Genomic DNA, 12,101 nt, shown 5'->3' on the forward strand with positions numbered 1-12,101 from the left:
CCCTCTGATATAATTAAAGAGAGCAATCATATCTCCTCTCAACCTTCTTTTGGTTAAGGAAAACAAACCGAGCTCCTCAAGTCTCCTTTCATATGACAGGCTTTCCATTCCTTGGATCATTCTAGTGGCCCTTCTTTGTACCCGTTCCAGTTTGAATTCATCCTTCTTAAACATGGGAGACCAAAACTGCACACAGTACTCCAAATGAGGTCTCACCAACGCCTTGTATAACGGGACTAGCACCTCCTTATCTCTACTAGAAATACCTCGCCTAATGCATCCCAACACCGCATTAGCTTTTTTAATGGCCACATCACATTGCCGACTCATAGTCATCCTGCGATCAACCAGGACTCCGAGGTCCTTCTCCTCTTCCGTTACTTCCAACTTGTGTGTCCCCAGCTTATAACTAAAATTCCTGTTAGTCATCCCTAAATGCATAACCTTACACTTCTCACTATTGAATTTCATCCTATTACTAATACTCCAGTTTACAAGGTCATCCAAATCTCCCTGGAGGATATCCCGATCCTTCTCCAAATTGGCAATACCTCCCAACTTTGTGTCATCCGCAAACTTTATCAGCCCACTCCTACTTTTGGTTCCGAGGTCAGTGATAAATAGATTATATAAGATACAAGCATAATGAGTTGTGCATAAAATGCTTCTGGAGGGACTGTAGAGTTTAAGGGACTAATACAGGTGCACATTTAGGCTTGTTCCATACTCAAAGTGAACTCATCTTTTATGGCAAAGGGGGGAAAAATTACAAAGGAAAAAAGTATTACTTCTAACAAAACTTTTGTGGTGAAATAATTTTTAGGTTGAGCAAGCTCGATGTAAGGCTGAATTTTCTTGGGCAATTAGCCTTAATGATGAACAGCAGAGGAATTTCTCAAGCAAACTCATGCATAACATGTTGGCATTTAATTCACTGCAGCCCTAAGGCAGTTCAGAATCTGGATGGTACCATCTGGGAAAGGAGAAGGAGGGGTCATCCCCTGAGGGATCTCTGTGGCCTCCCAGCATCTTGCAGATGGGAATATTGTCATTGTCACGTAAACCTGCCACTTTAACACATTGTGTCACTGTACTACTTATTTCTGAATCACTGATCAGTGAAAAGGAAAGTCAGCCTTACCTACCTGCTGTATGATTAACACATACTAAGTGTGGGAGCAGGGTCAGCTTTCTAACTCTTCTGTTGTTAGGAGGGAGGACTTGAAGAGTGTGGTGTAAACCAGTGGTTCTCAAAGCCAGTCCACGGTTTGTTCAGGGAAAGCTCGTGGCAGGCTGGTTTGTTTACCTGCCGCATCCACAGGTTCGACCGATCACGGCTTCCACTGGCCATAGTTAGCCGCATCAGGCCAATGGGGGCTGCAGGAAGCGGCGCAGGCTGAGGGATGTGCTGGCCGCCCTTCCCGCAGCCCCCATTGGCCTGGAGCAGTGAACCGCGGCCAGTGGAAGCCGCGATCGGTTGAACCCGCGGACGTGGCAGGTAAACAAGCTGGCCCAGCCTGCCAGGGGCTTTCCCTGAACAAGCAAAGGACCGGCTTTGAGAACCACTGGTGTAAACCAAACCAAGTAATTATGATCCTCCTCCCCGGCTTTAAAGACTCTCAGCCCTATCAAGATCACTTTTAATAAAGAAGTTCAGTAATCCTGGCTGGGAATAGGACAAAGGTATATAATGTTTAAAATGTATTTAAAAGTTGATTCAGTGGCTGACTGCTTTTTTTATTTAACCTGGGCCAGTCTGGATTATACATCAATTATACATATGAATGTTGTATGGAAATGTTCAATTCTGAAATTTCATGTGTGTGCTTTGTGAGAGTAAAAACCTGGAAGTCTACACATTTTTGGTGTGTGGGGAGGCAGAGGGTCAGAAGTTGCACAATTCCTATTTCTTTATATACAAAATAACTAAAATATTAAGAGGACAAACATTTTTAGTCTCTCTCTCTGTGTTTGTTAGACTGTAATAATATATGTGTGGTATGAAAGGTCTACTACAGAATTTAGAATCAAGACAGAAGGGTTAAAAGCCATGAAATAGTTAATCTAACTAGGCCAAGGTCCCATGTTATAGAAGCACATTTTGATTCAAAGCCTATTTAATTTAATGTAAGAACATCCATTGAGTGAGGTAGTTATTAGACCAGGATACAGTGATTATTGAGTTAATAGGAAGCATGCCTGTCATAATTATTGTGAAATGTGCTGTCCCACTTCCCAGCCTCATGCCTCTCACCACCTCCTCCTGTCTCCCTCCCCCCCGGATGCTCTGGAAGGATTAGTTTCTATGCCCACATGAATAACAAGGGTGGTGGGGAGAAGCTGAGAGACTTTTATAAATAGTGAAATTAAGTTTTAAGAAAGCGACCCTGTTATGGGGATTTAAGGGCTAGTCCTAATAATTCCTCAGAAGCAAGGAGGAGGAAAGGTTTGAGAGGACTGGGGATGGGATAGGGTTATTAAAGAGAGAGGTTAAGGTTTGATGTGTGTATATGAGTGATAATTGTGGGGGGAGTGAAGAGATTTGCATGCATAAGGATTTTTGTAGTGACTGTGATTGAGAAACATTTCAGTCCTTATGAAGATCCCTCCCCCGTTCAGCCAGAGTACAGGAATGGACATAATTATTGGTTATTGAGAAATAACTACACATCTGGGTCAGGGACAGTAGAATATCTCTGCTCTTTAACTGAGACATCCCATTTTGGTATATTTAAAAAAAAAAAAAAAAGCTTATGTGATTTATCGGACTCTGCTTGCCAAGCTTTCTTGAGGTGGTCAATTAAAGGAAAACATCTATAACTATATACTGGTTTATGAATTACAGGGGCTAACAGTGGTGTCAAGTATCAGGGGATAGCCGTGTTAGTCTGTATTCACAAAACCAACAAGGAGTCCGGTGGCACCTTAAAAACTAAAAGATTTATTTGGGCATAAGCTTTCGTGGGTAAAAAACCTCACTTCTTCAGATGCATGGAGTGAAAATTACAGATGCAGGCATTATATAATGACACATGAAGAGAAGAGAGTTTACCTCACAAGTGGAGAACCAGTGTTGACAGGGCCAATTCAATCAGGGTGGATGTAGTCCATTCCCAATAATAGATGAGGAGGTGTCAATTCCAGGAGAGGCAAAGCTGCTTTTGTAATGAGCCAGTCCCTCTTCAAGCCCAGATTAATGGTGTTAAATTTGCAAATGATTTTAGTTCTGCTATTTCTCTTTGAAATCTGTTTCTGAAGTTTTTTTCTTTAAGAATAGTTACTTTTAAATCTGTTATAGAATGTCCAGGGAAGTTGAAGTGTTCACCTACTGGCTTTTGTATGTTACCATTCCTGATGTCCGATTTGTGTCCATTTATTCTTTTACGTAGGGACTGTCTGGTTTGGCCATTGTACGTGGCAGGGGGGCATTGCTGGCAGAACTAAAATTCATTTGCAAATTTAACACCATTAATTTGAGCTTGAATAGGGACTGGGAGTGGCAGCTTTGCCTCTCCTGGAATTGACACCTATTCATCTATTATTGGGAGTGACCTACATCCACCCTGATCGAATTGGCCCTGTCAACACTGGTTCTCCACTTGTGAAGTAACTCCCTTCTCTTCATGTGTCATTATATAATGCCTGCATCTGTAACTTTCACTCCATGCATCTGAAGAAGTGGGTTTTTTACCCACGAAAGCTTATGCCCAAATAAATCTGTTAATCTTTAAGGTGCCACCGGACTCCTTGTTGTTTTTTTAGGGGCTAACAATATTATCTACCTTGAACTCTCAGCTAAATTAAGAAGAAATCCAGGGTTGAACAATTAATACTAAAGGTAATTTCAATACAAATGGAAGGATTTTCCCCAGATTTGGAATATTGTCTGAAATGAAACTACGTCTTTCAAAATAGGTCAGTACTGTGATACATTAAGGTGCATAGGAAGGAAAACTGTTAATTTCTAACTTTTCTTCCATTCTTTGTTTCAGGCTTTATATTCCAGTTCTCCTTTTCACTTAATGTAGATACCTTAATTGAGACTAAATATAAAAATACTGAAACACAGTTCTGTGCTCATTCTTTTACAATGATATATACCACATTTTCTAGTCTACAGAACATTATGTTATATATAAAGATTTGTTTTATAGATAACAATCCTGGAGTTTCTAAATACATATGTATCCTGAAAAAGTAGAAAACATAGTTGCATATTTGTTTCTCTGGTCTCGTAGCCCACGTTTGTTCTTCTTTATTATTAATTTTAAGGTTACATGCAATGGTTTCTAAAAATAAATATATAAATAAAAGCAAACATCCAAATCCCCAAATAGCCTATTTTTTGTACATCTAATTAAATTGATTAGAGTTGGCTTTCATGATGCAGGCCCTCCAAATATTGAATGTTATCCCCTAGCTTTTCACAAAAACCACATGGGACCAAAGTCTATTTTTACTGAAGCAGGTTTTGTAACACACTTTTGTCTAGGCCAGAAAATTCTGGAGTGCAGGGTCTGCCCCAGGGTTTTTATTGGGACAGAAGACTACTTAGGATAGCTACCATACTTACAATCAAAGTGTTGTCATGTCATTTCTAGCTGCTACCAAGGTACAAGTTAAAGGTCACAGTCCTGTTTCTCCATTGCCTTGTATCTGTGTATGCCGTGTTGTTGTAATCTGAAGAGTTCCATGTAAGGTTGAAAGCTTGTCTCCCTCACCAACAGAAGTTGGTCCAGTAAATGGTATTACCTCCCCACCTTGTGTCTCTTGTACCTGTGTAGTCATTTGTATTTTTGCAAAGTAGGTGTGCTACTCTGTGATTCTGATTTGCACAGGCATAAATGACTACACAATGTGCCAGGCAAAGAGGAATCAGGCCCATCTCTTATTGGCAAAAGTAGGGGATAACTCCAGTATCTTGCCTCGTATTCCTGCTTAAGAAAGCCACTTGTAATATCCAAGGCTATGTGTAAAGTAAAATGGCTATTAAATTTGCCTACGTTGCAGTGACAATTCTAAATTTACATTTTTGATGGGTACTATAAAACTCCTTACCTGCACACACACAATGGTTATTTAAGGGCACTTCTGAAATTACCCACAAATCTTGGTCTGACTATTGGATTGTTCTTTGAAGAGTTAATCTTTTCCTCTGCTTTTCGTCAAAGTCCTGCTGTTGCTATGGAGCTGCTATTGAACTCCACATTGTATAGTCTGGGGCACTGGAGAAACTAGATTCTTCATCTGCTATTCTGTTAAATTAACATCTGTTAATGTGGATTTCTGGATAATTTACATTTATTTTATTTTTCTGCATGCGGCAGTGTCCCAATGGTAGAGCTGTCATAATCTGTACAACAGTCACTGTGTGGACTCATTAGCTATGGTATTAAGATACCATTTTAAGATCAAATTTCATTCTGGTTACCAGAGGTTGTTTGGAATTTAATTTGATGATATCACTATTTATTAGTTGTCTTGCGGTAGTGCCTAGAAGCTGAAGTCATGGACCAGGACCCCCACTGGGCTAGGTGCTAAGCAAACACAACGCAAAGATGGTCCCTGCACCAAAGCACTATTACACATAGTCAAATTAGAGATAGACCAAGGGATCATGTTTTAGTTCTGCAAAGCATCATCAATCAAGTTTTGGTGCGTTGCAGAACCAAAGTCAAATCCAGAAGGTGATTCCAAGCCCGTGTCTATTCCATTTTACCTGAACTACCAGAATCTGGAGGATTTCAGATAACAGTTTTCAGAATTATAAGCTCTCATCCTACAGGTTTGGGATTTGAAAAAACAAACCCAGGCATGGTTTGGTTCCAAGTTCCATTTGAACCTCTAGAATTCAAAATTTTGGGGGATAAAATATTCTCCTTGAATGAAAAATGCTATTACTAAGCAATGAACAGCATTGCCTTTTAAATGTTATCAAAATGTATCAGACTAAAGCACCCATGTGAGATTTCCACACTTGCATTTCATGCAGATATATTTTTTTTCTCATGAGATTTCAGTGTGGTATAAAAGGCAGTGCTGTGCAGTCATCAATCCTCAGTGTTTATCCCCTGAATCTGTGATATCATTTAAAAGAACAATTGCAATTATATGCTAATAGCACATTAACTTCTTTACTTCATTATGCAGTTTGTCTCATTCTTTTTGATTAATAGGAGTATTGTTAGCAACAGAAAAACACACACACACACACACGACTGTGTGTTCAGGCAGTGAAAATAAGGTTTCAGGAGAAATTTGCACATTTATCTTATTTATATTTATTATATTCCCTCAAGACACTATGCATAACAGATAGGATGAACTGAAATCCAAAAACAGCCAAAGCCTGCCCTTTGAAAAGACATTGGAGACATACTGACCATCTATAAAACAAAACTATGGGAAAAATGAGATGTGAGAATTTTCATCCAACTCCCACATCATAGTTTCAGCAAATAGGTGTAGATTGTCCAAATGCAAATATGAACATCTGTTTCTTTTTCAATCCTTTCTCACAGCTATGGGGCCTGATAATAAGAAAAACAAGTTAATTCCTGTACAAGATTCAAAGATGAGAATTTAAGTAGCCAAGAGTGAAGAATAAATGAATAAAAATGTATTATTTCATCTGCTATCTGATCAGGAGTTAGGATGAAAAATGTAAAATGGTGCAATTAAAGTCCTGGTGAAGGAAATACATTAAGCTTTGGTTCTTATTTTCTGAAAGAAAAGTAAACCCTCCAGAGAGGTGACTTTTCCTCTGAAAGCAAGAGAATGTGTTTGTTTAAATTAGTATTATGAACAGCTATTCTTGTAAATCCCAAGCATAATAATCGGAGAACCAGTCCACAAATGGCCAAAATCTTTGGATTGTGCATCTTCAGTATAATTGGTTGTTTTTTAAAAAATCTAATATGCATGCAAATGTTCCCTGTCTTAACTGTGTATAAGCCTATAAAGTACAAACATCTTTTTCAGTTTTGAAGACATCCCTCATCACTACAGGGATTGGGATAAGTGGGGGAGCAATGCATAGTGTATCTTGCTTGCTATGGAGTGTTGTCTCGTAAACAGGAGCCATGTATTTATACAAAACACATGCCAGGGAGCGATTTCCACAAAACTTGAGTTCCAGCTGTGTCTTCTTTGTTTACCTGGGATCACACACTGTCTGGAACTTTGTACAGCACACAGACACACCCAGTGGATTAATAATATGTTACCACTAAAGATGATACAAATGTGACTGGCCTTTGGTTCCTGTTAATCAGAAGTTTTGAGTATTTCTTTTGGTTTCAAAAACCAGGACAGCTGTAACTCTGGTCTTCTGTCATCTGTGTTATAAATCACCCAGCATTTTCTTTCTACTTCAGCCTCAGGCAGTCCAGCCCCTTTTGATTTCTTCCCACATTCATGTAAATAATAAATGATCTTCCAGTGTTTCTGGGCTCCACAAGAATCATTGTTGAAACCCAACATTGTAGTGGCAGCTACAGCCTCTGATATCTCCATTCACCCATGAAAATATGGGTTATGAGTAGAGCTGCCTGGAGAGGGACAATGGCAACTTCTGAGGTTTCAAATTTTGTTTTCATTGGAATGAAAACAAAACTTCTGTATGTTGCATAAGGAGATTTGTGCTGAAGTGCCTGCTTTCAGATTGAAACCTCAGCTTTACAATTCAGGAAGGTCTTTTGGATCTAGGGCAGTCTGGTCATTTCTGATACTGCTCTGCCTGATTCAGAGTCATCCAAGGTGAAGAACTCTGCTCAGATTCAGGAAGACAGGGATGTGTACCTGGGTTTTTCACATCCCAGGTCAGTGTCCTAATCACCAAGCTGTAGACTGTGAGAGAGTATCTCTGAGCGAACAGAGAGCGCTGGACCAAAAAAAACACCTTTGTTGAAACCAATACCGGTATATAACCAGTATATTTTGGCTTCAATGAAATGTAATGTTCTGACCAGCTCTATTTATGAAAACAGTTGAAAATATGACCCTAAAAGGACCTTTCCTTTGCTACATTCAGGTTATTGTAAGTTTCCTCAGTGTTGCTCCACCCTCTGCTCATCCTTCTGTTGGGTCAACAACTCAGTAGTTTCATCTTTGAATTTATTCTTTTGCCATACTGGTTTGAGATGTTTATGTGCTGCATTATTTCCTGTTTTAGGCCAAGAGTGCACACCCAGAAGAAGGCGGCGCATGGTAGATGGACCTTCCAGTCCCTGCACCTCCTCCAGGCTCTCCTGTAGAGATCAGGCCCAATATTGTTATTGCGCTCTCCTAACTATACAAAGTCATTGTGGAACTAGCCTCTTCAAAGTAAGCAGAGAGACATGAGAAGATGCCTGATGCAACAGGCCTACCATCCAGTTACACTGGCCAGCAGAGTAAGATGGGCACAGATGGGACTGCAGCCTATACCCTCTTCAAGTGGGGAGCAATGGCCACAGTCCCTGAAACTGTGGAAGGCATATGCACATGCTTCAAAGCATCCCTGAGGTCCTGTCGTGACAGCATCCTTACTGCATGGATGGGATAGAGATCCAAAATAGCTTGTATGTGTTTTAGTTTCTTGCCTGACATAACATTTTATTCTGATGCCAGTACTAAGTGATAGTAGGAATGTAAATGCCCAAATTTAACGAACGTAGCAACTTCCATGTGTTGCAAGAATATAGTTAACATTTTATTTTTTTCCCCAATTTATTTTCATTATATTTGTTAATTATCTGGAACATCTCTGATCTAAATCTTTGCAACTTTGTATCCCCAGTATCTGTTCTATCACATCAGGTTGCTATGGCAATGCTACAAAAATATTCAGGATCACAAGATTTTCATGAATCATTGAGCCAGGTTTCTAGAATTAAAGAGACAACAAGTAACTCGCATAAACAGACATTTGTGCTAACTTTTAACTCGTGTGCTTGTCACTAAAGGTCCTGGATCCAATCTCTGCCAATGACCATGTTAACAGTAGAGGTAGGCAGCTGCGTTTTGTTACTTTAGCACTGCCTGGGCTTAAATGAAATGAGTTTAAATGTTTTCTTTGGGTTTCTCTTCCCCTTTAACTAAATAATAGCTGATTGAAATGAAGCTGTATTTTGGCTGTAGCTGGTGCCTTCATGTCCCTGAGAATGAAAGAAGCTCTGCTCCTAGAGAAGCAAAACAAATAGTGTTCACTTGACATGAAAAAGTGCTGTTGTCTCATCCAAAGGGTTCCATAAACAGGCGATCCATGCAGCTATAAAATAAGCTGACTATTCTGCAAAGAACCAGGTTTAAGGGTCCCACTATTACAATGGTATTTGTATGTATTATATATTGTTTGTTTCTCTCAGCTCCCATAATGTGATAGTCACTTTGGTCCAGATCCCCACAGGCATTTAAGTGCCTACTTCCCATAATGAATAATACTACTTAGCTGCCATATAAGTATCATTAGTCCCATTATATAAATGGGGAGTAAAGGCACAGAACAACAAAATGACCTGCTGAAGGTGAGCCAACATGGACAGGCAGAGGAGGGACTCTTGAGTCCCATTCCAGTTTTCTATTCACAAGACAACACTGCGCCTCTGGTTTTAGAATGTCTGGGTACCAATTTCAAAAGTGACTTGGGCACTTATTGAACATCAATGGAAATTAAGTACTCATGTCATTTTTGAAAATTTTACCCTCTGACTCCATCAGAGCCCTGTGGACTGGGACTCAGTACAACTAAAATTGGCTTGCTGCCTGCAGTGACTCAAGAACCTGATTACCAACCTCAGGGCAGACTGTTAGGAACTAAGGCACAAACCCCAGGCTGGTTGTGAGTTCTATACTTAGATATCACCAACCAATTATCAAGTGTAAACTCTTCAAGCCCTATAACAGCCTTAACAGGGAGTCGCTGACAGTTTCCTTGGGTACTCTGATCGATCTTGCACCCTTTGTGAGCATACCTTTGTGATAGATGGCCCCTTACACCAAGAGCTACAGCAACATTCAGGTGACCAGGGCTGCCCAGAGGATTCAGGGGGCCTGGGGCAAAACAGTTTCGGGGGCCCCTTCCATTAAAAAAAGTTGCAATACTATAGAATACTGTATTCTCGTGGGGGCCCCTGCAGGGCCCAGGGCAAATTTCCCCACTTGCCCCCCCCTCCCCTGGGTGGCCCTGGGAAAAATCCATATTTAAAAACCTTCTGCATCTCGGCACAAACCCAGTTTTGAGAAAACTTCTTTTCAAGTCACCTTTACAAGGTATCACTGGCTCTCAGCATCAGCTAGTGCCAAAAGGCACTAAAGCTCATTAAAAGGGTTGGACAAATATTTTCCATCAAAACTTATTTTGGATCGAAAACTAGGGGGTTTTAAAAAGCAGAAAAAATCACAGACAATGTCTGCTTTCCCTCAAAATTTGTGTTTTTTTTAAATGAAAAGCTGAAATTAGTCTGCCAAAACCTGAACATGGTTTGGGGTTTCAGAAGTGTGTAGCCAAATATTTGCTGCTTGCTGTGTTTGATTGTTTAAAGAAACAATAAAAAAATCTGCTTAAAAAAAATCCAAAACTTTTGAACCACTTCAGCTTGTGACCAAACACCTGAGCCCATGCAGTCAGAGATTTTTCCAGGTTTCTGATACTCTGCTGGCTTCCTTGACTCATATCTGTCTCCATAACTTTGGGTTCATTTAGGTTAGAACATAAGAATGGCCACACTGGGTCAGACCAAAGGTCCATCCAGCCCAGTATCCTGTCTACCGACGGTGGCCAATGCCATGTGCCCTAGAGGGAGTGAACCTAACAAGTAATGATCAAGTGATCTCTCTCCTGCCATCCATCTCCACCCTCTGACAAACAGAGTCTAGGGACACCATTACTTACCCATCACGGCTAATAGCCATTAATGGACTTAACCTCCATGAATTTATCTGTTTCCTAGAGACTGGCTCCATGGGGTCCCTCACAAACTGGAGACGGTTACTGTGGGTTTGTCTTTAGTATAACTTATGTACATACTCCACGAACTGAGCATTTGAGCTTGTTCCAGAATCTGGGATGAGCCTATGTTGTGAAAACTGAAATGCTCAAAATAGCACATGCATGTGAATGGCCACAGGGTGCTAAAATTAAATTAATCCAGGGGTTCTAAAACTGGGGGTTGGGACCCCTCATGGGGTCACGAGGTTATTACTGGGGGTTGTGAGCTGTCAGCCTCCACCTCAACCCCCTGTTTTGCCTCCAGCATTTATAATAGTGTTAAATATATAAAAAAGTAGTTTTAATTTATAAGGGGGAGGGTCACACTCAGAGGTTTGCTATATGAAAGGGGTCACCAGTATAAAAATTTGAGAACCACTGAATTAACCCCTCTGGAGTCTCGGGGAATGCAGTGTGTGGGGGGTCTCCATTGGTAGGGTTGGGAAGGAGGTAGGTGGTGTAGGATATTGCTCTTCTCATGTGATCCTCCCCCATGGCTCTCTTGGCTCTGTTGGTACTGTTAATCTAAAGTGGCTAATTTTAACAAAGCTACACTCCCCTGACGTGAATCTCCCTACGGCACTGAAATTAAATGTAGACTATAATTTGGCATTTGAGAAGTGAAAGGGATGATAGCCCTAAGGGAAAAGATAACAGCTTGGCTCTTTGTGTTAAATAGCTGTCTGCAAGCCTCAAACTGCTGAATGAGCTTTAGGGAAGGGAAGGCTGTGCCTCCCCAAACAGCCTGGCCCTGCCCCCTATCCGACCACCACCCACTTCCTGCCCCCCGACTACCCGCCTCAGAATCCCCGACCCATCCTGCTCCTTGTCCCCTGACCGCCCCCTCAATACCCCACCAACCACCACCCCAGGATCCCACCCCCCACCAGCCCCCCCTGCTCCCTGTCTGCCCTGACCCCTATCCACCCCCACTCCCCCCACCTACTCCTGACAGACCCCTGGAACGCCCACGATCCAACCCTGTCCCCTGACCGTCCCCCTGAACCTCTGCCCCCTCCCTGTCTCCTGACTGTCCCCAGGACTCCCTGCCCCTTATCCAATCCCCCTGGCCCCCTTACCATGCCACTTACCCCTGCCTCCCCCCCCTCTCCTGGAGTTTCAGCGCGCCACG

The 12,101-nt window shown here is 41.4% G+C and overlaps 1 long non-coding RNA gene across 1 annotated transcript in view; it reads left to right on the top strand.

The window, feature by feature from the left end:
* LOC123376442 overlaps positions 1 to 8,773 on the top strand; it is a 67,285-nt gene extending 58,512 nt beyond the window's left edge. The window contains exon 4 of the long non-coding RNA XR_006581790.1: positions 8,174 to 8,773. This is a non-coding gene — a long non-coding RNA (uncharacterized LOC123376442). The remainder of the gene's footprint in view (positions 1 to 8,173) is intronic.
* The last annotated feature ends 3,328 nt before the right edge of the window (positions 8,774 to 12,101 follow it).

Source organism: Mauremys mutica, chromosome 8, assembly GCF_020497125.1.
Source record: "Mauremys mutica isolate MM-2020 ecotype Southern chromosome 8, ASM2049712v1, whole genome shotgun sequence".
Taxonomy (NCBI): Eukaryota; Metazoa; Chordata; order Testudines; family Geoemydidae; genus Mauremys; species Mauremys mutica.